Consider the following 27,645-nt stretch of genomic DNA (forward strand, 5'->3'; position numbering starts at 1 on the left):
CAACGGCCCAACTGATATTCTCCAAGTTCATTCTACCTCTCCAGATTTACAAAGGGAATGACATGAATGGTACAATATTGGTATATATCATTGGGTACAGCTACAGGAGAAGCCAAGTAATTATGGTAGTGGAGTGGTTATGTTACTAGACTGGTAATCCCAAGGCCTGCGTGTAATTTTTGCTGTTAAATCTCAGCCAGTGGAATAATGTCCACTGGGGAAGGAAAAATCGTTGCCCTTACCCATGCCGGTGCTGGACAGTTGGTTTGTAACGCAGAGCGAGATCAGCAGTGCAGGTTCAATTCCCGTACTGGCTGAGGTTATTCATGAAGGCCCCGCCTTCTCAACCTTGCCCCTAGCCTGAGGTGTGGTGATCCTCAGGTTAAATTACCAGCAGTCAGCTCTCCCCATCAAAGGGGAAAGCAGCCTCTGGTCATCTGGGACTTTGGTGACTCTAATATGTAACAGAGGGTACATTTGCCTTTGCAGGTACAAGCAATAAAAAAATAGTTTTTCAAATATCCATTTAGTTTGTAATGACAGTTTAATCAAATAATGTTCCTTTAACTTTATGCAAGAAAAAAACAATACTAATAAACAGCCCCGCCTCTTGGGAGTAACATTAAATAACGTCAGGTCTGACTGAGGAAGAAAGCCACCCTTTCAAACTGTTTCATACTGAGGTAAGTAAATCTGTTGCAAACCAAAGAAAAACAACTAATAGTTCCTGAAAATATATAGTGAGTTTCTTTTTTAATATGTTTAAATTATTTATAGTGACAAAAATAGAAATAAATAATTATTCATTTATATATATTTTTGTATTATTTTTTTATTTATTGCAGCCCATGGCAAACAGGAGCTAAGAATCCATTTCTATGGAAACGTATTAAACTAGATTTCCTCAATAGTTCACACAATGTACCTTTTCCCTAGGAGGTTACACTATGAGAAAACATGTGCATTGGATTTACAGTCGACTATTTGTCATTCCACTGGCAAAGTCCCTTCAAGTCCAAGGACCTCAGATATAATCATATCTGGTGTTGAACTAATTTATTCACTCATTACTGGACTGGTTGAACCACATCAAGCATTTCCAAGCTTCATTCTTCAATGCCAAAGCTACTAGTCACCTACCCCTGCCCTCTCCACCACTAAGTGTGGACTCCTTTTTCCTTAAAATGCAGACCAATCTGTTGACTGTCGCTCCTACTTCCACCCCCACTCCTGCTTTGCTGTCATGCTGAACCTACTCCTTTGTTTTTCCTCATTTGTCCCTCTCTTGGCAATTCCAGGCTCCTCTTATTCAAGCGACCTGACTGTTAGTTCCCGTGAACTCATTCCTGCTAAAATGCTGATCACCCTACCTGCCCTCCTGGCCCACATGTTAAATGAAAGCAAAATTGGTTCCCTCTCCTTTTGAAAACCGCCATCATCCCTTCTTCCTTTCAAGTACCACAAACCTTTGTCACTTAACACTAGTATACTACCTCCAACCTCTCTTACCTCTCCAAATGTTATTGGAAGCACAGGGCCCAGCCAAATTCTTGTGAATATTTCCCACAGTTCCATGTCTGAAACTCTCCAAGCATGTTGAGCATTGGGAAGACTTAAACAATTGTGTTTGGCTCATTCTCCAAACTCTTTGCCCTTGTCATTTATTTCACCTCCACCCCAGCCACAAACTGAAGGCTGAACCTTGGTAAACATGGTGCCTTATTTACTCCCAAGGTTTTGATCCCATATCCTCTACGTCACTGTCCAGTGTTTTTCAAACCATTTTTCCCAGGACCCATTTTTGCCAACTGGCCAACCTTCGGGACTCACGATGGCCAACCTTCAGGACTCATGTCGGCCGACCTTCGGGACCCATGCCACGTTTGTTAAACCAATCTATCATGAGTATTTCAGACACTAGAGGTTTCTTGTCCCAGGTAAGAGAGGGAAAATAAATCATCTAGTTTTCCTGTTCTTGAACACTATCCAGTAGCCTCTGGTGCATTGAATTTATGTCAACATTGAGTGAGGACAGGATCATATGTGCCTGTGATGTCCTCCCATTTATAAAGGTCAGTGTCCAGGGTCACACATGAAGGATAGTTACTCATGAGAGATACTGGAGAGCCGCAGTTGTGAACTGCATTCATCGTGGGACACTGCCTTGAGGAAATAAAGAAGTGAAGGAAGAAGACTGAGGTGAGGGGAACAAAGAACAGATATCAGTAGGAGTCATATGTCGTTCTGGTAAATAAAACAGTCATAAATTTGAAGATAATGATATTAAAATATTGATTTATAATTGGTTTAAATGCAATTAAATTATTTGATGCAAGTTTATTCAACTTCAAAGTACACTATTAGAAACAAATTCACCAATATTGATGAATGCTGACAACACTAAAACTGACTTACAAACAACTGACAAATAAACTGTCCTGGTTGTCATTAATCAGACAAAATGGACATTGAAAAATGTTCTCAAATATTCATTATTTTCTCAGATAGTCAATTTTGGCATCATGATGTGCTCATGTCTTCCCAACCAGAAGACATGCCATTGCATTCACTTCATGGAGACTGTTGTCTCCAAAGATGTAGCTCTTGCTGCAATGACAGCTGATTCCCTCCCACTGAATGGGGCTGTTTAGCACAGGGCTAAATCGCTGGCTTTGAAAGCAGACCAAGGCAGGCCAGCAGCACGGTTCAATTCCCGTAACAGCCTCCCCGAACAGGCGCCGGAATGTAGCGACTAGGGGCTTTTCACAGTAACTTCATTTGAAGCCTACTTGTGACAATAAGCGATTTTCATTCATTTCATTTCATTCATGTGCCTCCATGGCATCACTGACAAACACGCTTCTGGCCCCTCAGCAGAAACCACACTGCAAGAAGATCTACAGAAGATGTTCAAGCTATTTGTCTGCGCAAAGACATTAAACACACAGTTCTCTGATAGTCTCATTCTGTTCAATATGGGCTCTTTCTGCTGCAGAATGGTTTCCAGGAGAGGGAGTATGGTCCCCTTGATGTATTCCACCGGACAACTTTTCTGCATCGGGGAAGAGCAGATGGGTCCATGTCTGGGGATGGAAGTGTAGATGGGCTGCGTCTGGGCGAATTCTTGGGCGGAAGTTGGCCAGGAGATTGCGAGGAATCCACCAACTGTGTCATGGCACATGATTTTTTAAGCGCAGCCACTGCAGGGAAGGTGGTGATGGGTTGGGAGGAACTGCGAGGCTTACAGGAAATCGTCAAGTAATTGCTCCCTTCAGAAGACTGAATTGATATTTTAGGCAGGATTTTCCCGACAGGCGTCTGAATGCTGACATTGGGAAACTTTGCATTAGCAGCTGATGGATGCAGAAGACCATGATCTTAGTTTTGTGACCCGCACTTTGAAAAACCCTGCCATTTCAAGAAAGGTTGTATGTTTCAGAGTTAAAAGCAGCATGGGTTTGCACTCTATATAACCCAGATTATAGCTTTTGTTTACAAGCAAAAGTAGATGACAGCCATACCGTCAGCTGCCAAAACTTTAAACTTTGGAATTCCCTGCTTAAATATTGGCACCTCTCTTTCCTTGTTTGAGGCATTCCTTAAGACCTACCTCTTTGAATTTGCTCTTGATTGCCTTATATCGCTCGGTGTCAAATTTTGTATAACACTCTGTGAAGTTGCTTGGAATATTTTACTTCATTAAAGATGCAAGTTGTTGTTGTATTCATAATTCAATCTGACTAACAAAACGATTCCCACTCAGAAATATAGATTTTGATTTTAAAGAAGTAAATCGTTTTTGGACTGTGTTAGTGAAATAGCAGGCTAACTTAGGATCAGTGAAAGGACACAAAGCAAATTTAGTATATTACAGTGGAATTAAATAATCAATGGTTTTCAGTTTACTTAATCGTTCGTCATAAGACTTTATTACATTGAAAGTTTAAATAATAATTTAATATACTGATTTATTTGAAGTTTTATTTATTTGAGTTTTGTTTTAAAAATTGAATCTGAAAACTCAATGGAAAAAATAAACAAGAAACAAAATGATTCAGATAGCACCTTTTAAGTGTAAATAAGAACATGATCACAAAATTTGGAATGGTTTTCTGAAAGGATGAGATGAGGTAGATTGAATGGGAGGAGACTCCTGTGGAGAATAACCTCCAACACTGAGGATTTGGCTTTGATGTCTATCCTATGTAATTTAAAATATAAAGAGTCAATGTAATGACAATAAAGCCTCTTTTGAGCAGAAACATCATTCTGAGGCCTAAAATCCAGAATATTTTATTACACATATGCATGCATCAAATATACTGGTAAATAATCTAATGGGTCAATTAATTTGGAAAATGCAATTATGTATTTGCTGTATTAAAAGGTATAGATTCTCAAAAATAATATAATTTCAAAATGTCTAGATTCAGAAAAGATAAATTGAGGTGCATTGAGCTCTTCGTTTTAAATTATATCCACATACTTAAAGAGCTTAGATAATATAAGCCTAAAACAGCACATGAATATAACTAGAATTGATTAACGCAATTAAACGCATACATTTTCCCACGAACCGACGGCATTGGTTTGCACTAGTGTACAAATAGGCATGGAACTCGTTTTGGTGATTTATTAACCACGAACCCTCTAAATCACAACTACACATTTTTGTACTGAGACGGTCAATCCTTACCCTTATCTGCATGTTTTTCTGGCAGAGGTGGTGGGACTGCAGGCAGATCTCCCCAGTTCCTAAAAGGCAACAAACTAAAAAGGAAAGAACATGTACAGCTTTTATTTCTAATTATTTGCATGCACGTAACAACGATCTTTTCAAACATACATGTCTAACTTCACGATGTTAATGTCTGGCAATTCGAAAAAAAGCAGTTGTAATTTAAGACAAGCTAAATGTGCCAATACCCAGTACAAAACCCACCGTTCTAAATCTGCAAGGGTTGAAAGAAAACTAAGTCAGAGTATTAGGTTCTCAGAGCGAAAGAACAAAAGAATGCTCATAAGGATAGCTCAGCTCAGCGCTCACCACGCCAGCTAATACAGAACGAGCTGACCAGAAACAAAATCGATTTCTTAAATAAAATGAATGTTTTTTTACAAAAAAAACTGAACTGCAGAACAAATTGCTTCACGGTACGATACTTACAGACAAAGCCCTCTGCCCCGTTCCACCTCCTACCCTACATAGAGATCTGCATTATAGCTCCCAAAATAGGGAGCATTTTTTTCATAAAAGCAATAATTACTGCACTCCAAAAATGAAGTACAGCCAGCGTTTGAAAAGCTCCCCCCCCAAAAAGCGGCTTTACTGTCTACCCCGGTGCCCGTAGTTGGAGTGTACAGAACAATGAGCTAATTCTGTAGCTTGCTGGCGTTGCTCCAAACACTCAGCGCCGGTAGTGGTGCTGCTGCAAAGCCAGACTGCTTACTCTGCATTAATAATCAACTCCTCAGTCCCCCAGTCTGGCACGGCCAGCCAATCAGCGCGCGCACAGTCCAGGGAGCTACCGCTCAACCAAGCCTGCTGATCCGGGCCCAAGCCTCCCTCCGCCTCCCATTGGTCCCATGACGTCACCAGGATTCTATTTTGGAACGTTGCTAGCCTTGAAGGGCGTCGCGAGCGCCGCAGCTTGCTGTCAATCAAGGCGGCAGGAGCCCCCAGCAGGTTAGGGTGCGAGGCGCTATCTCAATGCTGCTGTGTTGACTCATTGCCAAGAGACACTCCAACTGGGAGGCTCGGAGCCGGTGTTATATAAGGTGACGGAGCAACATTTCAGACACCAGCCAACAACACCAAAGAAAGCATGCAGATAATCTCATATTTATCTTCAAAAATCCAGTGCGCTCCCAGCATTCGGAGATTGCACGTTATTCCGGGGGGGACTTCTGCAAAATAAGATGTATCATAAAAAAATGAAATGCCACACTTTAAATGAACAGCGTCAATCTAAATACCCTACATCAATGCTTTTTTCCCCACTTCATGAATATATGGGTAGAAAAGAACGATTGGCATGCCCCTGCCGGAATAACCCGCAAGATGGCACACTTTTCGTTATGTGTTGCACACTAGTATGGAACTTACAAGTTACTTCGAAAATGCCATCTAATTATTGTTTCACAAGCCAAACACGAAACCCTGGAATCTACGTTGACTGTATTAAATTCATGCAACCAAGTTATTACTGTTCCCTTAAACGGTTACAGACTGGGGTTATAATGATGTAATCGGTACGTACAATGCAGACAGAACTGCCGCAAATGTTGATTTTTTTTTTACCATCCTAAGTTTTAATAATGCTGTCCTGGCGATACATCTTTTAGATCCAGACTCTGCCCTTTGAGACTGTAAGATATTCCAGCTTCCAGGCAGATACACCCTTCCAGATGGAATTGAGCTGCCATGGAAACCTCATGTTACAACAAAAAGCAAAATACTGCGGATGCTGGAAATATGGCATGAACAGAAAATGCTGGAAATACTCAGCAGAACAGGCAGCATCTGTGGAAAGAGAGGCACAGTTCAAGCGCCGGAGGCATTGGGTGTGGATATTAACGTCGAACTATCAACGTTCGCCCTTAATACTCCTCTAAAACTGAATCCCCACCCCAATTCCAGGCATATTCATATTAGCGCTGAAATCCTAAAGTTCGGAGCTGTCACTCAGTACTCTGACAGACTCCGCTGTCCCCGCACACCCAGAGATAGCAGTCACTGAATCAGTGAGAATTTCAGCGGCCCCACTCCCACATAAAGCAGTGATGGGCGGCAGACGTTAGTCAGTGGGTTGCATGAGTGGCCCTCCTTCATCTCAGTGGGTCACAAGATTGAAATCGCGGATGTTCATTAACTATGACACTTGAATAAGATTTATTACATTTAATGCACTTTAATGCACACTGAATATTTCATAAATTATAGAAAATGCTTCACCATTTATATATCAATAGAACTGTCATCAACTTCAATTGGTAAAAACAAAATAAACATTTACACTTGATTGGATGCTGAGGGAGCACAACGCACAGGAAGAAGTCTTACAACACCAGGTTAAAGTCCAACAGGTTTCTTTCGAATCACTAGCTTTCGAAGCACAGCTCCTTCCTCAGGTGAATGAAGAGGTGGGTTCCAGAAACATATAGACAAAGTCAAAGATGCAAGACGATACTTTGAATGCGAGTCTTTGCAGATGATTAAGTCTTTACAGATCCAGATGGAGCAAAGGGAGAGAGGGATAATCCCAGGTTAAAGAGATGTGTATTGTCTCAAGCCAGGACAGTTGGTAGGATTTCGCAAGCACAGGCCAGATGGTGGGGGGTGAATGTAATGTGACATGAATCCAAGGTCCCGGTCGAGGCTGTACTCATATATGCGGAACTTGGCTATCAGTTTCTGCTCGGCGATTCTGTGTTGTCACGCGTCCTGAAGGCCCTGCAAACTGCCGGCTCAAAGTGGAAAGGATCTCCAAGAAGATCGCGCATATAGACACTGACATTAAGTTTCTACAAAGATGCAAGAAAGCAGACAAGATCCCGAAAGGTCTACAGATCACAAACCCACTCAAGTCGACCTACAACACAGACTAGGCTGAGAGACTGCCGTCGTACCTCTCACACATTCCTCAACCACCTCGTACATCAGCTCTACAGCAGACGCCGCAACCTGGAAACAAAGATAGAGTCCATATTCTCAACTTGGGTTCAGGATGCAGCAGACCAGCTGCGGGACACCGCCAAACAGGTGAGACAATGGTACTAGGCCACCTATATGCACACCAAGAACAGGAAGCTTGAGAAACTCGGCATCACCACCAGCAGCAACTAAGCCTCCCCGGGACCACAGTAGAAAACAATACAGGGAAATCTGTTGTTAACTTGTCGGACTACACCCTTCAGCAGAGGGGTTTATTTCTGCACCACCACCAAAATGGACCCCATCAGTCTCACGGCAGACATGGAGGAACTCATCAGGCGAATGAGGCTCCGGGAGTTCTTCCACAGACCCCAAGAGGCCGACAGCGAACCCAATGAGACAACCAATGAACCGGAACAGCAGACCGAGAGATCTGCGGTGCAGCAGCCAAAGAGGAAAGAGTCAAATTGGATCCCTCCGGAAAGCCGCTGCCTTAGATGCGATATGTATGCTCAAGCCATCAGGAGTCGCGTCAATGCCAGATTCATCATTCACAAGACAGCCCTGAACGTCACCCAAATACAACGCTATGCCATCTGCGCTCTGAAGACCAACCGCAACATCGTCATCAAACCAGCAGACAAAGGAGGGACCATCATCATACTGAACAGAACGGACTACTGGAAAGAAGTGTACTGACAACTGAACAACTAGGAACACTTCAGACAGTTACCCGCAGGTCCGACCAAAGAACACACCCGCCAACTCAACCGACTGATGAAGACCTTGGATCCAGATCTTCAGAGCACCCTACGTGCTCTCATCCCATGTACTCCCCACGTTAGAGATCTCTACTGCCTCCCGAAAATACACAAGGCCAACACACCAGGCTGTCCGATCGTATCAGGCAATGGGACCCTGTGCGAGAACCTCTCTGGTTACATCGAGGGAATCCTGAAACCCATCGTACAAGGAACACCCAGCTTCTGTCGCAATACAACGGACTTCTTACAGAAACTCAACACACATGGACCAGTTGAACCAGGAATATTCCTTGTCACAATGGACATCTCGGCACTATACACCTGCATCCCCCATGACGACGGCATTGCTGCAACAACCTCCATACTCAACACCGACAAATGCCAATCTCCAGACGCAATTCTACAACTCATCCGCTTCATCCTGGATCACAACATTTTCACCTTCGACAACAGGTTCTTCATCCAGACACAGGGAACAGCCATGGGGTCCAATTTTGCACCTCAGTACGCCAACATCTTCATGCACAAGTTTGAACAAGACCTCTTCACCGCACAGGACCTTCAACTGACATTATACACCAGATACATCAATGACATTTTTTTCCTTTGGACCCATGGCGAAGAATCACTGAAACGACTACACGATGACATCAATAAGTTCCATCTCTATCCCACCTCCTCCACCCTGCTCTCTGCACCTGGTCCAAAGTACTGAGGAAGCATGTTCTTATAATATAAAGTGACCTGACTTTGCAAACTTGACAAGGAGGTGGTATGAGGAGTAGCATGCCTCCAACAATGTCTGTCATTGAAACCTTGAGCGGACTCTTCCACAAATTGAACCTGGTTGCCACATTACCAACATTGCAACAGTGACTACACTTCAAAACTATTTAATTGGCTATCAAGCGCTTTGGGTCAACCTGAGATTCTCAAAGGTATCACTTGGACACACATCTTCTGTGCAAGTTGGGTCTGGTGCAGCGAACAATGCAGTGTGAGATAGGAGAGTACAAACATAGTCTCACGTAGGTATAAAATACTTAGTGAACAAAAAGTACGTGATGGTGAACCCAATATTGAGGCACAAAATGGCACAAGTGGCTGTATGAGCTGGGTTCTGTTTGGCATTGTAGAATACCCCTTCTATAGAACAGAGTGTACAATGTCTGGCAAGTGGTATCCAGGCCATACACGGTATTCATTGGAACCAGAAAGGAATGGAAAACAACATGGGAAGATAATACTACCAAAAAACAATTGTGCAGCTCAAAATAATGTCTGCCAGTCTCCTGATCTTGCCAAGCCTATTCATTGTATCTCACCAAGCCACATATTCAAACTGCAACTTCCAATTGAAAATCTTACCATGCTGCTACTTTCCAGAAGATTCACATATTAAATGATTATAACATATTCAATGAAGCAGACCGAACCACACAGGACAGATTTTAGCTTGAGCATAAGGCAGCCACCTATGATTTCCCCTTATTTTGAAAAATGCAGCAATGCAGTGACATTGGGAACAGTTTCAAACTGTGTGATAAAAAGAGAGATGAAAGTGTGAGCCATGCTGACTAAAGCATCACTCACCTGTTTAATTTATCTGTGAACAGCACAATAGTTGTTTCTGGGGTGCTGGCCAGGAATGAGCCACATGCTGAACATTTGAGGGTATTAGTCACCTTGCCAACCACACTAGATATTTGGACTTGGTTGAATGGTGTACTGGCTGCAGATGGCAAAGCTCTGCATTGGTTTCCTGTTGACCTTGAGCAAAGTAAGCCATATGGCCTTGGTAATCGGCAGACAGGTACATTATGGCCTATGGATGCAGTCTGCTTCCTTTAGATTTTTACAGCACATCTCCTTTCATATTGTATCACCTCAGCCATGAAATACTATGTTACGTGAAACAAATTTACTCTGAGTAAAAATAAATTGGCTTTCCAAATTTTTCATAGTGTATAATAAAAATGTCAAAACATGGAAAAGTATCTAATAAAACACTCCAATAAAAACTACTGGAAATAAGATTTGTAACATAATGATGACATTTAATTTTTATTTTTCTTCAAATGTAACTACACAGAACCAATTTTTTTTTGTGCTCGTTCTTCCTCCAACCCAAAATATAACTAAGAAAAATTTAAAACTATTTACAGCCTTTCTAAAGAATAGATGATTTTTCACCTCCTCTATCCCACCTCCTCCACGCAGCTCTCTGCAACTGGCCCAAAGTATGGAGGAAGCATGTTCTTATAATATAAAGTGACCTGACATTTGCAAACTTGCCGAGATGATGTGAGGAGTAGCATGCCTACAACAATGTATGTCATTGAAACCTTGAGTGGAATCTTCCCAGTCCTGCAGGAGGTTGGGTTGGAGAAGGGAAAAGGAGTAAAATCTGAATATAATGCCTGGTAAGTATCTCCAGATGTTATTTTTGCTCAGAATAAATTTGTTTTACCTAACACATAGGGCGCAGTCTAATGGCCGCGTCACGCCCGAGTCGGACGCAATGCGGCCGGTCACTCTCTCAAGAGATTTACCCAGCTTGCCAGCCTTGTGAGATCTAATGGGATCTCACAAAACATTGTGATCTGGATCCCGCTCACAATGGGCGTGGCCTAAATTTGCATATAAAAGTGTGTAGTTCGGCACACTTAATTGCCTCTGTCAGAGCTAAACAGCCCCTGGGATCTTATGGCCTTGCTGAGGATACTCCAGCTGGGTGCCATTTAGCACTGGTCTCCACTAATGGGGACCAGGTGGAATGGCACTTGGTGGGGTGTCTCCCAGGCAATTGGACGCCCCCAGATGGTTGGTCTCTGGGCAGAGTGGCACCCTGGCATGATTGATGCTACCTGAGCACCTTGACACTGCTAGCCTGGCACCCTGGAAGTTCCATCTGGATGCTGAGGTGGCACTGGCAGGGGCATTGTCAGATGGGCAGATGGCATTTTGCCCTGTCCTTATGATGTGGGTTGTGAGGGGCTTGAGGAACCCCCAATGGTAAGTTAGGGCATTCTCTTCCTGCACTGGTGAGGGGTGCTCATAGGTAAGTGCAGCCTTGGCTGGGTCTACTCTGCCGAAGCCCCCCCAAAAAACAACCACGTTTGATAGTGGGTTGTCCCGGTGCTAGAAACACCTTGCTAAACCCGCCCACAATGGGGCTCTGTTTTTTTTTCTTTAAATCAACCCATAATATTTCATGGCTGAGATGATACAAAATGAAAGAAGATGTGTTGTAAAAATCTACAGGAAGCAGACTGCATCCATAGGCTATAACATACCTGCCTGCCAATTACCGAGGCCAAGTTGCTTACTTTGCTCAAGGTCAACAGGAAGCCATTTCAGAGCTTTGCCATCTGCAGACAGTACACCATTCAACCGTTCAAATATCTATTGTGGGGGCAGGGGCAACTGCACAGCAGCAGTAGATTGTCAATTAGGTCACCTTAGAGACAATTACCATTGTTGCTGGGATCTTCCTGATGTGGAAAACATCCCCGCACTGCCCCCCACCCCTGCCCCCAACCCTTGCAGTAGTAGGATGTGGGTTGGAGATGTCAAGCCTTTTCTAAGTTCCCCTGCATCCCAGCGCCACGGAGATTAGAGGGCCATGGCAAAAAAGCAGTCCTGTGGAGGGATTCATGCTCCTCAATGATTGACTGCAAGTTGTGGCAGTCTTCATTTATAAATTTTCGTGAGGCTTCACATGCCTCAGCAGTGCCTACCTCTCCTTGTGAGCCTGCCTGCTGCTCACAGCTCACAGGCCTCTGATTGAGCCTCCAGCATCAGGAACCTGTCTGCCATCCTGAATCGGACAGGGAAAAGCTATGTGGCCTGTGAATTCCACCACCTGTAAGATTACGATGCCATGTAGCGACCAGATATTGATCATAACAGTCGATGAATTTCAGAGGTAGTAAGATTCTGTCCTTTGCTTCCTTTTAAAAAATATTTTATTCAGGCATTTTCATAAAAACAAACCAAAGCAGAAGAAAAATCGTACAACATTATAAATAACCAACATCTACTACCCCCCCTCCCCACCATCGCCCCCTTCTCCCATCCTGCCTTCCCATTTTAACCCCCTTACCACCCCCCCCCCCCCTTTGCTGACCCCTGAATCCTCCTTAAAAAAGTCAATGAGCGGCTTCCACCTCCGAGTGAACCTAGCAACTGACCCCCTCAGGATGAACTTGACCTTCCCCAGCCGCAGGAATTCTGCCAGGTCACTCACCCACACCCCCGTTTTCAGCGGCTCCGAGTCCCTCCACCCGAGCAAGATCCACCTGCAGGTTATCAGGGAGGCAAAGGCCAAGACATCGGCCTCTCTCACCCTCTGGACACCCGATTCTTCCGACACCCCGAATATTGCTACCTCTGGACTCAGGCCACCTTCCCCCCAGCACGGACATTATGTCCGCAAAATCTGCCAGAACACCTTTAGCTTTGGACATGCCCAGAACATGTGTATGTGATTTGCAGGCCTCACCGTGCACCACCCACACCTATCCTCTACCCCCTAAAAACCTCATTCACGCTATCTTCATATGTGCTCTATGAATTACTTTAAGCTGAATGAGGCTCTGCCTCGCACACAACAAGGATGCATTCACCCTCGCAGCGCCTCAACCCACGTCCCGGCCTCCACCTCCCCTCCCAGCTCCTGCTCTCATTTACGCTTTATATCCCCCGCCAGGCCCCCTTCCAATCCATCAGCACCTTGTAGACGTCGGATACCTTCTCCTCCCCTATCTCTTCCTTAAATAGTACCTTATCCTGCAATTCCAGGGTGGTAGCCAGGAAAGGGTGGCACCTCTCTCCTCACAAAATCCAAATCTGCAGGTACCTAAAACCGTTCCCCCTGGGCAACTCATACTCTTCCTCAAGGTCCTCCAGCTTCGCGAATCTTCCCCCTACTAACAGGTCTGCAAATCGCTCAATCCCTGCCTCCTGCCACCCCTGGAACGTCGTATCCAGCTCCCCGGTGCAAACCTACGGTTGTCACAAGTGGGTGCCCGCACCGAGGCTCCCTCTCGTCCCAAATGTTGCCTCTATTGCCCCACACACTCAGGGCCGACACTACCCCTGGGCTCACGGAGTGCCTGGTTGGTGATAATGGCAGAGGCGCTGTTAGTAACACCCTTAAGCTCGTTCCCCGACCAGAAGGCCCATCCCCACGACCATCCACCCCCACGCCGACCCATCCTCCACTACCCATTTCCTAACCATAGTGATGTATGCCGCCAGTAGTAGTTCATTATATTCAACAACACCAGCACCCCCCCCCCCCCCTCACCCCCCCACCCCGCTCCAAAAAAGCCCTCCTGACCGTGCCCACACAAATCCAGAAATCAGCGCATTTACCTTTTTAAAGAACGCCTACCGGACAAAGAATGGGAGGTTCTGAAATACGAACAGGAATCTTGGCAGCACCATGATTTTTACTGTCTGCACCTGTCCCGCCAGCGACAACACATCGCACCTCTGAAAGTCCCCCTTCATCTGCTCTGCCAACCGGGTCAAGTTCAACTTGTGCAACTGCACCCAGCTGCACGTCACCTGAATGCCCAGGCATCTAAAACTCACCCCCACTACCTTAAACGACAGCTCCCCTAATCTCCTCTCCTGTCTTCGAGCGTCAATCGGGAACCTTGCTCTTTCCCATATTCTACTTGTACCCAGAGAACCAGCCACAATCCTCCCGTTATGTCCCCAATACCACCCAATGAGTCCGAAATGTTTAACAGCAGTTATTGCCAGCAGGTCTATTACCAAGGCAAAGAGCAACGGGGAGAGCAGCACCCCTGCCTCGTCCCGCACTGCAGCCCAATATATCCCAAACTCACTCAGTCCGTCCACACTTCCGACGGCTGCCTTGTACAGCAGCCAGACCCTGTCCACAAACCCCAAACCGAACCCAAACCGCCCAGCGCCTCCCACAGATATTCCCATTCCAACTGGTCGAATGCTTTCTCCGCGTCCATCGCAACCACCACCTCCACTTCCTGCCCCTCTGAAGGCATCATAATTACGTTGAGTAGCCTCCTCATATTTGCTGACAGCTTTCACGAAACCCGTTTAGTCCTGGCCTATCATCCCCGGGATGCAGTCCTCAATTCGTGAAGCCAACACCTTCGCCAACAGCTTGGCGTCTACATTAAGTAACAATACCGGGCGGTATAACCCACACTGCTCTGGATCCTTGTCCTTTTCAATATCAGCGAGATGGAAGCCTACGACAATGAAGGGGTGAGTTCCCCAATTTTCCTAACCTCGTTGTACGCTCTCACCAGCAGTGGCCCCCGGTCCCCCCAAAACATTTTATAAAACTCCACCGTGTTATGGGCCAGGGTTTAGAGAACCCCAAAGTGTATCATGGAGTTCACCTGACCCACAACTTTTAATAGATTCTGGTATGGGGAGCACAAGGCCCACTCTACAGATGTGGTACAGCAGCCATCTAACAGTATTTGTTAAAGCAAAGCAATGTTTATTCTATGAACTCAAGTTAACCTTTTTAAAACATGCAGTGAACATCTTAGCAACCATCAATTCAAATACAACCCCCAAAGAATACAACATTCTAAGTAATACTTATACTTTCCTTTTAACATCCACAAGACTTTAAAAAAACCTTTAAAACAGAAGCACATCAGGTTTAAATTCACTACTGAGAACATTTATAATTCTGAATTCACCAAATGATCAAGAGATAGTCTTTTCATGGCAGAGAGAACAACAGTGCATCTGCTTTGTCTGGCTTCAGCTCCAACACTGAAACAAAACCAAAAAAACACAGACACACCCAAGCTTTTCTCAAAGTGAAACTAAAAGCTGACAGACAGCCCAGCTGCACCCACACTCTGACATCACTGCAGTAATAAACACCCATTTCTTAAAGGTACACCCACTACAGTTATTTGACAAAAAACACCCATTTATTAAAGGTACTCTCACATGACAACCGGAAACCCGTCCGGTCCCGGAGCCTTCCCTGTCTGCATCGCCTCCATACTGTCCATCACCCTCCCTCAGTCCAACTTGGGCCCCCAATCCCAGCACTACTCCTTGTCCACCCTGGGAAACTCCTGCCCATCCAGAAACCGTTGCATCCCTCCCTCCCGGCCAGGTGCTCCTACTCATATGATCTGCTATAAAACACCTCAAACATGCCATTCACCCTCTCCGGGTCAAAAACAGCCCTTCCCATCTCATCCTTTACTCTGCCAATCTCCCTCGCCACCTCTTGCTTCCTCAGCTGGTGGGCCAGCATCCTTCTCGCCATCGCACCGCATTTATATACTGCCCCTTTGGTCCTCCATAGTTGCCCCACCGCCTTCCCCGTGGGCTCTAATCTGAAATCCATCTAAAGCCTCTTCCTCTCTTTCAACAGCCCTGCCTCCGGGATTTCCAAAACCTTCTATCCACCCTCAGGATCTCATCTACCAGCCTTGCTATCTCCACCCGCTCCGCTTTCTCCCTATACGCCCAAATTGAGATAAACGGCCCACTGACCACCACCTCCGACAGTGTGGCGGCCTTGACCTCCTCCATATCATTTAGCTCCACATACCTCCAGATGGCTGCCCTCACCCGTTTGCACACCCCCTGATCAGCCAACAGGCCCACATCCAGCATCCGCTGCGGGCATTGGGCCCCCCCCCACTCCACTCGCAAATCCACCCAGTACGGCACGTGGTCAGAGACACGATCGCCGAATACTCCGAGCCCACCACCCCCACCCTCGGCCTAAACCTCCACAGGCCACCCCACCCCATGTGCTCCATAAACCCCTACAGCTCCTTTGCCACTGCTGTCACCTTCACTGACCTTGGGCTCGACCGTTCCAAACTCGGCTCAATAACCATGTTAAACCCCCCCATGATCAGCCGGTGCGAGTCCAGGTCAGAAAACCTCCCCAGCTTCATGAAATCTACATCATCCTAATTTGGGGCGTAAACGTTTACCAGGACCACCAACAACCCCTCCAGCTTCCCACTCACCAGTACAAACCTCCCCCCCGAATCTGCCACAACGTTCCCCACCTCGAACGTCACCCGCTTATTCACCAACAACGCCACCCCCCCCGTCTTCATATCCAGTCCCGAATGGAACACCTGCCCCACCCACCCATCCTTTCTTCAACCTTGTCCGATCCCCTGAGTTTAAGTGCGCCTCCTGCAAAAAGGCCGCGTCCACTTTCAGACTTTTCAGGTGCGCGAACATACGTGACCGTTTGACAGGCCTACTCAGCCCCCTCACATTTCATGTGACCAGCCTGGTCGTGGGGCACCCTGCCCCCCTCCCCTGCTGATCAACCATATCCCTTTTTGGGCCAGCCCCCAGCCCGGTTTCACATGACCCTCCAGGCCCACCCTCGGACGTCCACCGTCATCCATCCTTTTCCAACTGCGCAACATCAACCACACCCTTGTCAACAACTCTCCCCCCTATCCCCCCTCCAAACAAAACATCAACCATACCCTCCCCTGTACCTACCACCTGACAACACCCCACTGCACTCCTGTTAACTAGCCCACCCTGCTAGCATGGTGGCCCCCGCCCAAGACCTCCAACCTCCCTACCCACCGATTCCCCTCCCCCATCCTCTTCCCCCAAAAAGCAGCAAAAGGTGCACTCACCCTTGATGTTCCCCATGAAATCCCCCCATCAAAACAAAAGGAACACTTCAAAGGGGAACTTTTTCATAAAACAAAGAAACACTCGCACAAACTCCTCCAAAGTTCAATGTCCTCCCTCTTTTGCCAGTTCATTGTCCCTCATGAACTCCATCGCCTCTTCTGATGTGGTAAAATAATACTTACGCTTCTGGAAAGTCACCCAGAGGCAGGCTGGGACCAGTACTCCGAACCGAACCTCCTACTTAAAGAGGTCAGCCTTTACCTGGTTAAACCCGGCCCTCCTCTTCGCCAGTTCCGCTCCTAGGTTCTGGTATACCCTCAGTTTTTTTCCTTACCAGGTTCACCTCTTAGCCTGACTCGCCCACCAAAGGATCTTCTCCTTATTGTTATGGACAAGGGTTTAGAGAACCCCAGAGTGTATCATGGAGTTCACCTGACCCACAACATTTAATAGATTGTGGGATGGGGAGCACACGGCCCACTCTACAGGTGTGGTACAGCAGAAATGGAAAAGTATTTTTTAAAAGCAAAACAATGTTTATTCTATGAACTCAAGTTAACCTTTTTGAAACAACAGTGAACATCTTAGCAACCATTAATTCAAATACAACCCCCAAAGAATACAACACTAAGTAATCCGTAATCTGTCCTTTTAACATCCAGAAGACTTAAAGAAAAACCTTTAAACAGAAGCACATTAGGTTTACATTCACCACTGAGAACATTTATAATTCTGAATTCACCAAATGATCAAGAGATAGTCTTTTGATGGCAGAGAGAACAGCAGTACACCTGCTTGGTCTGGCTTCAGCTCCAACACTGAAAACAAATCTAAAACACACCCTGCAGCAAACAGCCTAAAATGAAAGTAAAAAGCTGACAGACAGCCCAGCTCCACCCATTCTCTGACATCATTGTAGTAAAAAACACCCATTTCTTAAAGGTATTGTCACTACAGATATTTATATACACACCCATTTATAAACACCCATTTCTTAAAGGTACTCTCACATGATATTATCCAACTCAGTGCAACTGCACCATCATTGCCCTCGACGACTCGCCTACCTGCTGCCTCCTCATCAGCGTCCTGTCTGTTCGGTCAACCTCCAGGCGCCAGTCAAAGACCCCCTCCCCCATCAACTGCCCCAACATCTTGGCCACGTACATGTCAGCCTCTGCAACTTCGATGCCTTTGGGCATCCCCACGATCCTCAAATTTTGACTTTTGGAGCGATTCTCCAGATCTGCCACCTTTTCCTTCAGCCTCCTCTGGGTCTCCCGCATCACCCCTATCTCAGCCACCAGTGACGCCAACTGCTCCTCGTGCTCCTCCAGCATCACCTCTTTCTGGATCGCCGGCCCTGGGACTCCAGCCTCTGCTCCACTCTCTCGATTCCTGCTTTGATCAGCTCCACCACTTTGGCCAGGTCCTCCAGGGCCTCCTTCCTCTGCTGGCTGAACTTTGCGTTCAAAAACTCCACTAGATTCTCTGCTGACCCCTGGGCAGGCAGAACAGCCTCCTTGCCCTCCGCCATCTTATCCTGTGGCGCACTATAAAGACGCTCCTTTTCCAGCAGCTCTTTTCTTCTTGGCCCACTTCTACTTCGTGGATCCATCCACCAGCCACATCAGAGGCGTAAAACCTTCCTCAGGTACTCTTGCCATCAAAAACATGGTCCTTCGGATGGGGAAAAGACCAGAAAATACCGTCTTGTGCAGGAGCCACCAAATGTGCGACCGCTCACTCCATGGCTGCCACCAGAAGTTCCCTGTCCCTTGTATCTTTGAGAGAGCTCAGAGTCTCAAACTTTGCAGATTCCTAGCCATGGCAGTTAGTTGAAGATATTCAATTGAGCATGCATTTGTGTCTGCAATTTATATAAAGTGTTACGATCAACAGCAAGATTGCTATTCACAAAGCATGTCAGGGCTTGCTGATTGTAAGCTGTGTCCTTTCTAAATTAAAATTTGCAAAGAATGTAGGTGCTGGGAAACTATTCTTAGGAATGAATTTCTGTACAACACCAGTACAAAGTAAAACCTGAACCATTTTTGGAAGTAACCTCCTGATAAAGCACAGCCACACCCGAGCATGCAGAGGAGGAAGAATTGCCACTCCAAGAATTGTCAGCATCATTTCTTCCATCTGCTGCAGGCAAATGACAGCAGGAGGTATGATTTACTGGAGGCCTTATTTTATTCCGGGATGATCAGCAGGACCACTGCAGAGTTGCCAGGTTTCAAGCACCTTAAATGTCCTTTGGCTCAACCCCCAGTACTCATGCCTCTGTCTGCACACTTATGCAGAAGTACTTAAATTAATTGCTCGGCAATGCTTTAGAAGGTTATGCCTTTTTCAAAAGTCAAAAACTGAATTCTGTCAGTTGCCTGGTAGTTGTGGGCAGAGCACATAAGGGAAACTTCAGATCAGTTAAATCTAAGTCCACTGCCAAATAAGTATTGGCCTAATCACATTCTTCCTTTGGCAACAGACTCATTCTCTTGCTGGCAAGTAGCTCTGCTCCATAATTATCAAGGTCCCCATTTGTAACACATTTTATTACTTCTCCGAATAGGTGTCTCCAACCTTGACCAGAATAATTTCACAAATGCCCTGGCCGGGATTCTCCGATCCCGCGTCAAGTTCTGACGCCGCCATCAAAAGCGGAGCGAGCGACTCCAGCATCAAAGGGCCTCCAGGCACAGGTATTCGCCTCTTCCTAGGGGGTTAGTACGGCGCCGGAGTGGTGTCCACTGCTTCGGCACTCGAAAGCCAGTGCGCCACGACCGGCCCGGGTCCCTGCATGCGCGTGGGCTGCCGTCTCTGCGCGGGACCCTGGGCAATGAGGCGGAGCCCCACAGGGGCCCGCCCACCGATCGGTAGGCCCCGATCGCGGGTCTGGCCACCGCGGAGGGCCCCCGCCCCAGGAGTCGGATCCCCCCCCCCCACCACCAGGACGGCTCCCGCAGCCAGAACGCCGAGGTTCCGCCGGGTAGGACCATACGTAACACACACCGGCAGGACTCGGCCGAACATGGCGGCCACTCGGCCCGTCGAGGCGCGGAGAATCACCAGGGGGGCCGCTTTCAACGGCCCCCGACCGGCGCGGCGGCGACCCCGCGGGCGCGATTAACGCCGATTCTCCGATCGCCAGAGAATCGATGGCCCATCGTCGGAGCGGCATGGTGCGATTCTCGCGCTCCCCTGGCGATTCTCCGACCCGGCACGGAATCGGAGAATCCCGGCCCCTATTTAATAAAACATTTTAAGATAAACAAATCCCTTATTGTATATGATCATAGATGTAAAACAGCCGTCAGTATTGTATGCTCTTGCCGAGATTCTAGCCAAAAGGCTAGGAGACTGCGTGCCAGAGGTGGTCGCAGAGGACCAGATGGGCTTTGTCAAAGGTAGTCAGCTTACTTCGAACATTAGGCGCCTGCTGAATGTGATAATGACCCCATCCGGGGAGAGACCACCAGAGGTGATCGTCTCCCTAGACGCAGAAAAGGCCTTCGACAGAGTCGAATGGAAATACCTCATAGAGGTACTGGAGCGGTTCGGGCTTGGAACAGGGTTCACCTCCTGGGTAAAACTCCTATACAACGCTCCCATGGCAAGCATCCAGGCAAACAATATCAAGTCCCGATACTTCCAGCTGCACAGGGGCACCAGACAAGGATGCCCACTGTCCCCACTGCTGTTCGCTCTAGCGATCGAGCCACTTGCAGCAAAAAGCTGGAGGGGGATCCGAAGGGGAGGCAGAGAGCACAGAGTCTCACTCTATGCAGATGACCTGCTCCCCTACATTTCGGACCCACAAAGCAGCATGGACGGAATCATTGCGCTCCTGAAAGAGTTTAGCGACTTCTCGGGCGACAAACTCAACATGAGCAAAAGCGAGATCTTCCCGGTACACCCACAAGTAGATGGGGCAGCACTAACGGGACTGCCATTTAAACAAGCCCGACACAAATTCCGCTACCTGGGGATCCAAATAACCCATGACTGGAAAGGGAACCACAAATGGAACCTCACCGGTCTGACAGAGGAAGTAAAAAAGGACATGCAAAGATGGAACACACTCCCACTCTCCCTCGCAGGGAGAGTCCAGACGATCAAAATGAACGTGCTGCCCAGGTACCTCTTCCTATTCAGATCCATCCCGATCTACATCCCCAAGGCCATTTTCAAAGCACTGGACAAACTAATCATGGCATTCTTACGGGGGGGGGGGGGGGGGAGAAAGAATGCTAGGATCCCAAAGAAGGTCTTACAAAAAACAAAATCCAGGGGGGGGGAATAGCCCTCCCAAACCTACAATTCTATCACTGGGTGGCGACGGCTGAGCGAATAAGGGGATGGATCAGGGAGCCAGAAGCCGAATGGGTGCGCGCGGAGGAGGCCTCCTGCAGGGGGACCTCCCTTCGGGCCCTCGCCACGGCAGCATCCCCATCCCCCCAAAAAAAACACTCCAGCAGCCCAGTGGTGATAGCCACCCTCCAGTCCTGGAACCAACTGCGGCAGCAATTTGGCCTGACCAAAATGTCGGACAAAGCTCCCATCTGCAACAACCATAGGTTCACACCAGCGCTGACTGACGCCACCTTCAAAAGGTGGGGACAGGACAGAGGGACACTGACAGTCAGGGCCCTATACACGGACGGCAGGATCGCAACAATGGACGAACTGACAGACAAATTCCAGCTAGACAGGGGGAACGAGCTAAGGTACCTGCAACTCAAAAACTTCCTACGAAAGGAGACAAGGACATACCCACAACCGCCACGACAGACATTACTGGAAGAGTTACTGGGCGCAAGCATCCTAGAGAAAGGAAACTGTAGCGACATGTATGATCGACTGGTAGAAGGGGCCGACACCGTACTGGACGCAACAAGAATGAAATGGGAGGAGGACCTGGGGATCGAAATAGGGTGGGGACTCTGGAGCGAAGCACTGCATAGGGTCAACTCCACCTCCATGTGCGCAAGGCTCAGCCTGACGCAACTAAAAGTGGTACATAGAGCCCACTTAACAAGAACCCGTATGATAGGTTCTTCCCAGAGGTGGAGGATAGACGTGAACGGTGCCAAGGAGGCCCGGCCAACCACGCCCACCTGTTCTGGTCTTGCCCCAGACTTGTGGAGTACTGGACAGCCTTCTTCGAGGTAATGTCCAAAGTGGTGGGGGTGAGGGGGGAGCCATGCCCGAAAGTGGTGGTCTTCGGGGTGTCTGACCAGCCAAATCTATTCCTGGGGAGGAGGGCAGACGCCCTTGCCTTTGCCTCCCTGATCACCCGCTGTAGAATCCTGTTCGGCTGGCGGTCAGCAGCACCACCCAAATCTGTAGACTGGCTGTCCGACCTCTCGGAATCGCTCCAAATGGAGAAAATCAAATTCGCCATCCGAGGGTCAGACGACGGCTTCCACAGAACGTGGGAGCCATTCACCCAATTGTTCCGAGACCTGTTTGTGGCCAACAAACAAGTAGAAGAATAGCCAGGTAGCCACGAACCAGGGGAAAGTAGCCAAAGCATGAGAGGGAGAGATAGACCGGGAGAGGGTGTGGGGGGGGGGGGGGAAACGACAGCTAAATCTAAGAGGAAGGAAAGGCGAACCATGGGGGGGAGGGGGGGCAGAGGTGGGGGGAAGAGGGAAGAGACAGGGAAAAATAGAGGAGAGCCAGAGAGGTGGGGAGGGGGGGAGGTGGGGAAACGTTAACAAACTTGGCATCCACAGGAACAGAGAAAAAGGAGAATACAGGCGGGAGGGCCAGCTGAAGTGGAAGTGAGCACGAGACGACAATGGCAGCGAGATCCGTCCGGGAGATGCAAGGGACAACACCGGCACCAGACCCATTTGAGTATTGCCCTCCGGAATTGTCTCTCCGGCACCCAAATGTATATCTACTCCCCCCCCCCCCCCCCCCCCCCCCCCCAGTCTCCCCCTCCCCCCCCCCCCCCAAACAGATGCCTACTTATGTGTGTAAATAATTGATTTTGTAGTTCTTTCGTGTTGTTACCTTTTTCTTTCTTTTCCTTTCCCTTTGTGATTTGGGTGTGTGTGCCCTTCTCTTCTATATATATATATATCATAGCCTGTGTACATAACGGCAAATATACTTTGTTCAAAAACCCAATAAAAAACATTTATAACAAAAAGTATTGTATGCTCTTTCAATCTTGTGAGGTGGTAGATTGTTGCTTTCCAGTGGTTTTGTGGTGGGGACGAGTGAGGGTGCTATGGATTGAATTTGAATTCTTGTCTATGTCTGTGATTTCCCCAATAATGAAAAAATTAGAAAGTATGAGGACTCTCTGTGTGTCAAATATTGAAATGCAACCCAGGAATCAGAAAGCATATTGCAACAGGCAACGAGAACACCGGAAGGAAAAAAAGAAATAAATCATGCAAGTCTTCCACTGTTTCCTTGCCTGCTCAATTTGAAGCAAAGGAACTCTGACAGGAGAAACAAGCAGTATCAAGAGTATCCACTGCTCATTGACAAGTTGCTAACTATTTTACGCAATGAGGGTAAATAACTAGGAAAATGGTTAATTACAGTGCACTGTTGCAAGTTCTGACTTTTCCCTATTACTTTCACTACTTTGGAAAGGTCAATTAACCTCTTCAAGCATTGAGTTTCATGGGGGAAGCTTGAGGATCATTGGCAAAGTCACTTCCTTCCACTGTGCCTGAATCATGTCCTTTGTCCTCCTCCTTCCATTAGCTGGATGATGATGGATTATAAAGTAAAGACTGCAGACTTCAAAGCAATAGCAGTGAACCAACACCTTTAATGTAGTGAAATGTCCCAAGGTGTGTCACAGGAGCTTTCAGAGTATCACAGAATCTCTACAGTGCAGAAGGAGCCCATTCGGCCCATCGAGTCTACACCGACTAGGCCCACTCCGTCGCCCTATCCCTGTAACTCCATAACCCCACCTAACCTTTGGACACTAAGGGGAAATTTAGCATGGCCAATCCACCTAATCTGCACATTTTTGGACTGTGGGAGGACACCAGACCACCCGTAGGAAAACCACGCAGACACGGGGAGCAAGTGCAAACTCCACACAGACACTTAGCCAAGGATGGAATTGAACCCGGGTCCTGGTGCTTTGAGGCAGCAGTGCTAACCAGCAGTGCTTTATCAAACAAATTTGACATCGATCCACATAAGGGAATATTAGGGCAGATGACCAAAAACTTAGTTAAAGAAGTAGGTTTTAAGGAGCATCTTAAAGCAGGATAGAGAAGGAATAGATGCTATTGTAGTTGATTCTTTGTCTATGATTGGATAAATGAGGATAGGACCAGACAAGTGGATTCTCACTCTGGACTTTGGGGAAGGACGATGGTGTGATTTGCCATCTGGGATTACCATAGACTGTTACTGATTTAGATTGGTTCAGATTTCAGCTTGCATTTCAGGCGACTGAATACTCATCCTGGGGTAAATATCCTCTTAGTATATTGGAACCTAGATTTACCCCTTGATTACTAAGTGTTTTGAGATGTCCCACCACAGTTAATAGAGGAAAGTGGACCACCAGCAGGGGTTGCATTGAATTCTTTCCTCCAAAAGTAATTGCTGGAACTTATTTCTGCTACCTCTTAGAGGTCATAACTGATCAGATATTAATTGCCTGTCTCATCACTTGTAAATGATAGTGAGTGGGCAGAGCTTAGACCCCACATTTAATTTTCCTCAATTTGCTTGAAGTTACAGCTCCCACCTGCTAAAAACAATCTTAAATTGGTGTTCAGAGTTGTTTGTTGGTGCAAGCCAACTGGTATGTATAGTGAAGGTCACCAAATTTGTTTCTTTCTATGGGGATAGACTAGAGAAAGGGATTGACGGGATTGCTGTACAGGGAGTCAGCATGGACTTCATGGATCAAGTGGCCTTCTTCTGTGCTCTAATAACGCTGTCCTTTGTTTGCTATTCGACCCCGTTGGAATTCTTTTTCCTCTCCAGAATAATTATTTGCGAAGGAATGTTTTTGCTATTACGTCTTTTCCGTTTAATGAAGTCACTGGCCTCTTTCTTTATATTGCTGCAGTGAATGAAAGGTTGCAGCAATAATCTATTTTCCTCCGACAGTGATGGTCTCCCTGCATGTGCAATTGGCCCCCCTCCAGGAAAATAACATGGGCTCACAGTGAGATCAGCTGATGTTTGGAAGTCCTACCCTGTCCTACTTCTGGCAAGAACTCTGCAAACAAGCAAAATCCAGGCCTATTAGTACATTAGGTACAAATACATTTTTGTACCCTTTTTAATTGAATGACAGGTCCATGCAACTTTACTCAATATGCTTCTTCCAAAGTAATAATGGACATCTGAGGCCCCAATACATCTACAGTAATGAAGCAAAGCCACTTATTAAGCTGCTATTAATGTACTTAATGGGCTCAATCCTAAATCTCTGGAGAAGTGCTCAATAGCAATCTAATGTAGACAGAAGCTTTGTATAGGTTCAGTTTGGCAATAAAAAATGTTCAACTTTTGACTTCTAAAATTGATGCCTATATTGAAATACTTGCTTGTGAATACACTATTACTTTCTTGCATCTTATCAGCAGCAAAACAAATATCAAAAACATATATCAAATTTACTCATATCTCATGTTTTCCTCACTCTTTTGTGGTTGAATAATGTCTCTTTGTTTCACTGTGCCTCCCCATGCACTTAATTTCACCCAGAACCCAGCAGGAGACCGAATAGAAAGCAACACTGCCACTAGCACAAACCTTTAGCACTTGTCGAATACAAGACAGGGCAAGTTGAGGAACCTGGTTCACTTTGACATCATTTGTGATATGAAGCTGTCCACTGAAACATGGTTGGATTTTATGGGACCTGCCTGGGTGGGCACAGAGGAGGGGACTGGGTTGGGGTTGGGGGGGGGTGTTGAAGGGAAGTAAGAAGACCAAAGAATCAGGAGGGAGTGCAGAGGGAGGAGTGCCCATTGCTTTCCAGGTACCTGGCATTCTGCCAGTAGTGGGAAATGTGGACAACAGCTGTTGTGCTAAGAGGCCAACTGTGCCAATTAAGTGGCCAATTAAGGTTCTCTTTCTGCTGTTAGCATTTTACCAGTGGTGTGTGAGCCCTCTGCCATGTAGAGTGACCTCTGGTAAACCCTGGTTACCCCACTTTGGGCTTAGGAGGTGGTGGGATCAGTAACCATGTGGTTTATGGAAGGACCCCAGCAGCACTGGCTGCCCCTGCAACAACCCCTCACCAACCACCTATGCTCCCCCCAGCTTACTGGAGCCTGCCTGCCTCTGGCGACCCAATCCCATTTACCGCAGGAGCAATGCTGCTTCTCCTGGCTGGATGCAGTCCCAGCAGAATGGTCACTACTCCTGGAGATATGGCTGGAACTGAAGAGGCCCTGGGACTCCAATTGATCAAAATCTTTTTGAGGCTAAAGTTCATCCTTGAAGGGAACAGGAGTCCTGGCAGCAGCTCATTAGCTGCCTGATTGTCAAGGAATCCTGTCAATGTTCCCCAAAACAGCCAAGCGGGTTGTCCTTGACTTTCTGTCTTGCCATTGGGGCCACTGCTTAAGTACAATGTTAGTAAGCAATCTGATCCCTCGTGGTGAGATTGCAGTACATAGCCTGTCAGATCTGTGAGTGGGACAGTGCATTGAGAGGATCAGCACTGTCGTGTTATGTACTCTGGGATAAGACAGGCTGCAACTGGATGGAGCTTTAACCAAAAGATACTCCAGACCTTGAAGTTAGTTCAATCTGATTTATTGAACCTGTAGCACAGTTAGCACAGTTCTCTAAGAGTTCGACTCTCTGCTAACCTAAGTGTGGTTACTCTGTCTGACTGAACCAGACTGGCCCTTAGCCAAGTGCTGAAGGTGTGATACTGTAAATACACCCTGACTCACTCTGTAGCATTGTGGATAGCACAATTGCTTCACAGCTCCAGGGTCCCAGGTTCAATTCCGGCTTGGGTCACTGTCTGTGCGGAGTCTGCACATCCTCCCCGTGTGTGCGTGGATTTCCTCCGGGTGCTCCGGTTTCCTCCCACAGTCCAAAGATGTGCAGGTTAGGTGGATTGGCCATGATAAATTGCCCTTAGTGTCCAAAATTGCCCTTAGTGTTGGGTGGGGTTACTGGGTTATGGGGGTAGGGTGGCGGTGTTGACCTTGGGTAGGGTGCTCTTTCAAAGAGTCGGTGCAGACTCGATGGGCCGAATGGCCTCCTTCTGCACTTTAAATTCTATGATAATCTATGATAATCAGTGGAAAGAGGCGGAGTGTGAGCACCTCGTGCCTTTTATAGTGAGATACCAACCCTGAGTGTCCTGCCTGCTCATTGGTCATGTCCTGTTCTCTGTATTCATTAGCTGCCGGTCTGTGCCTGTCTGTACATCATTATCTGCATGTCTGCCTATCATGACAACGTTGACTGTGGCAGGATATTGTTCCCAGACTGCTTCACTGTGACGTTGATTGTGGCAGGCCGCCGTTCCCAGGCTGCTTCACTGTGACGTTGATTGTGGCAGGTCGCCGTTCCCAGGCTGCTTCACTGTGACGT

This window comes from Scyliorhinus torazame, chromosome 9, assembly GCF_047496885.1.
Source record: "Scyliorhinus torazame isolate Kashiwa2021f chromosome 9, sScyTor2.1, whole genome shotgun sequence".
Classification (NCBI taxonomy): domain Eukaryota; kingdom Metazoa; phylum Chordata; class Chondrichthyes; order Carcharhiniformes; family Scyliorhinidae; genus Scyliorhinus; species Scyliorhinus torazame.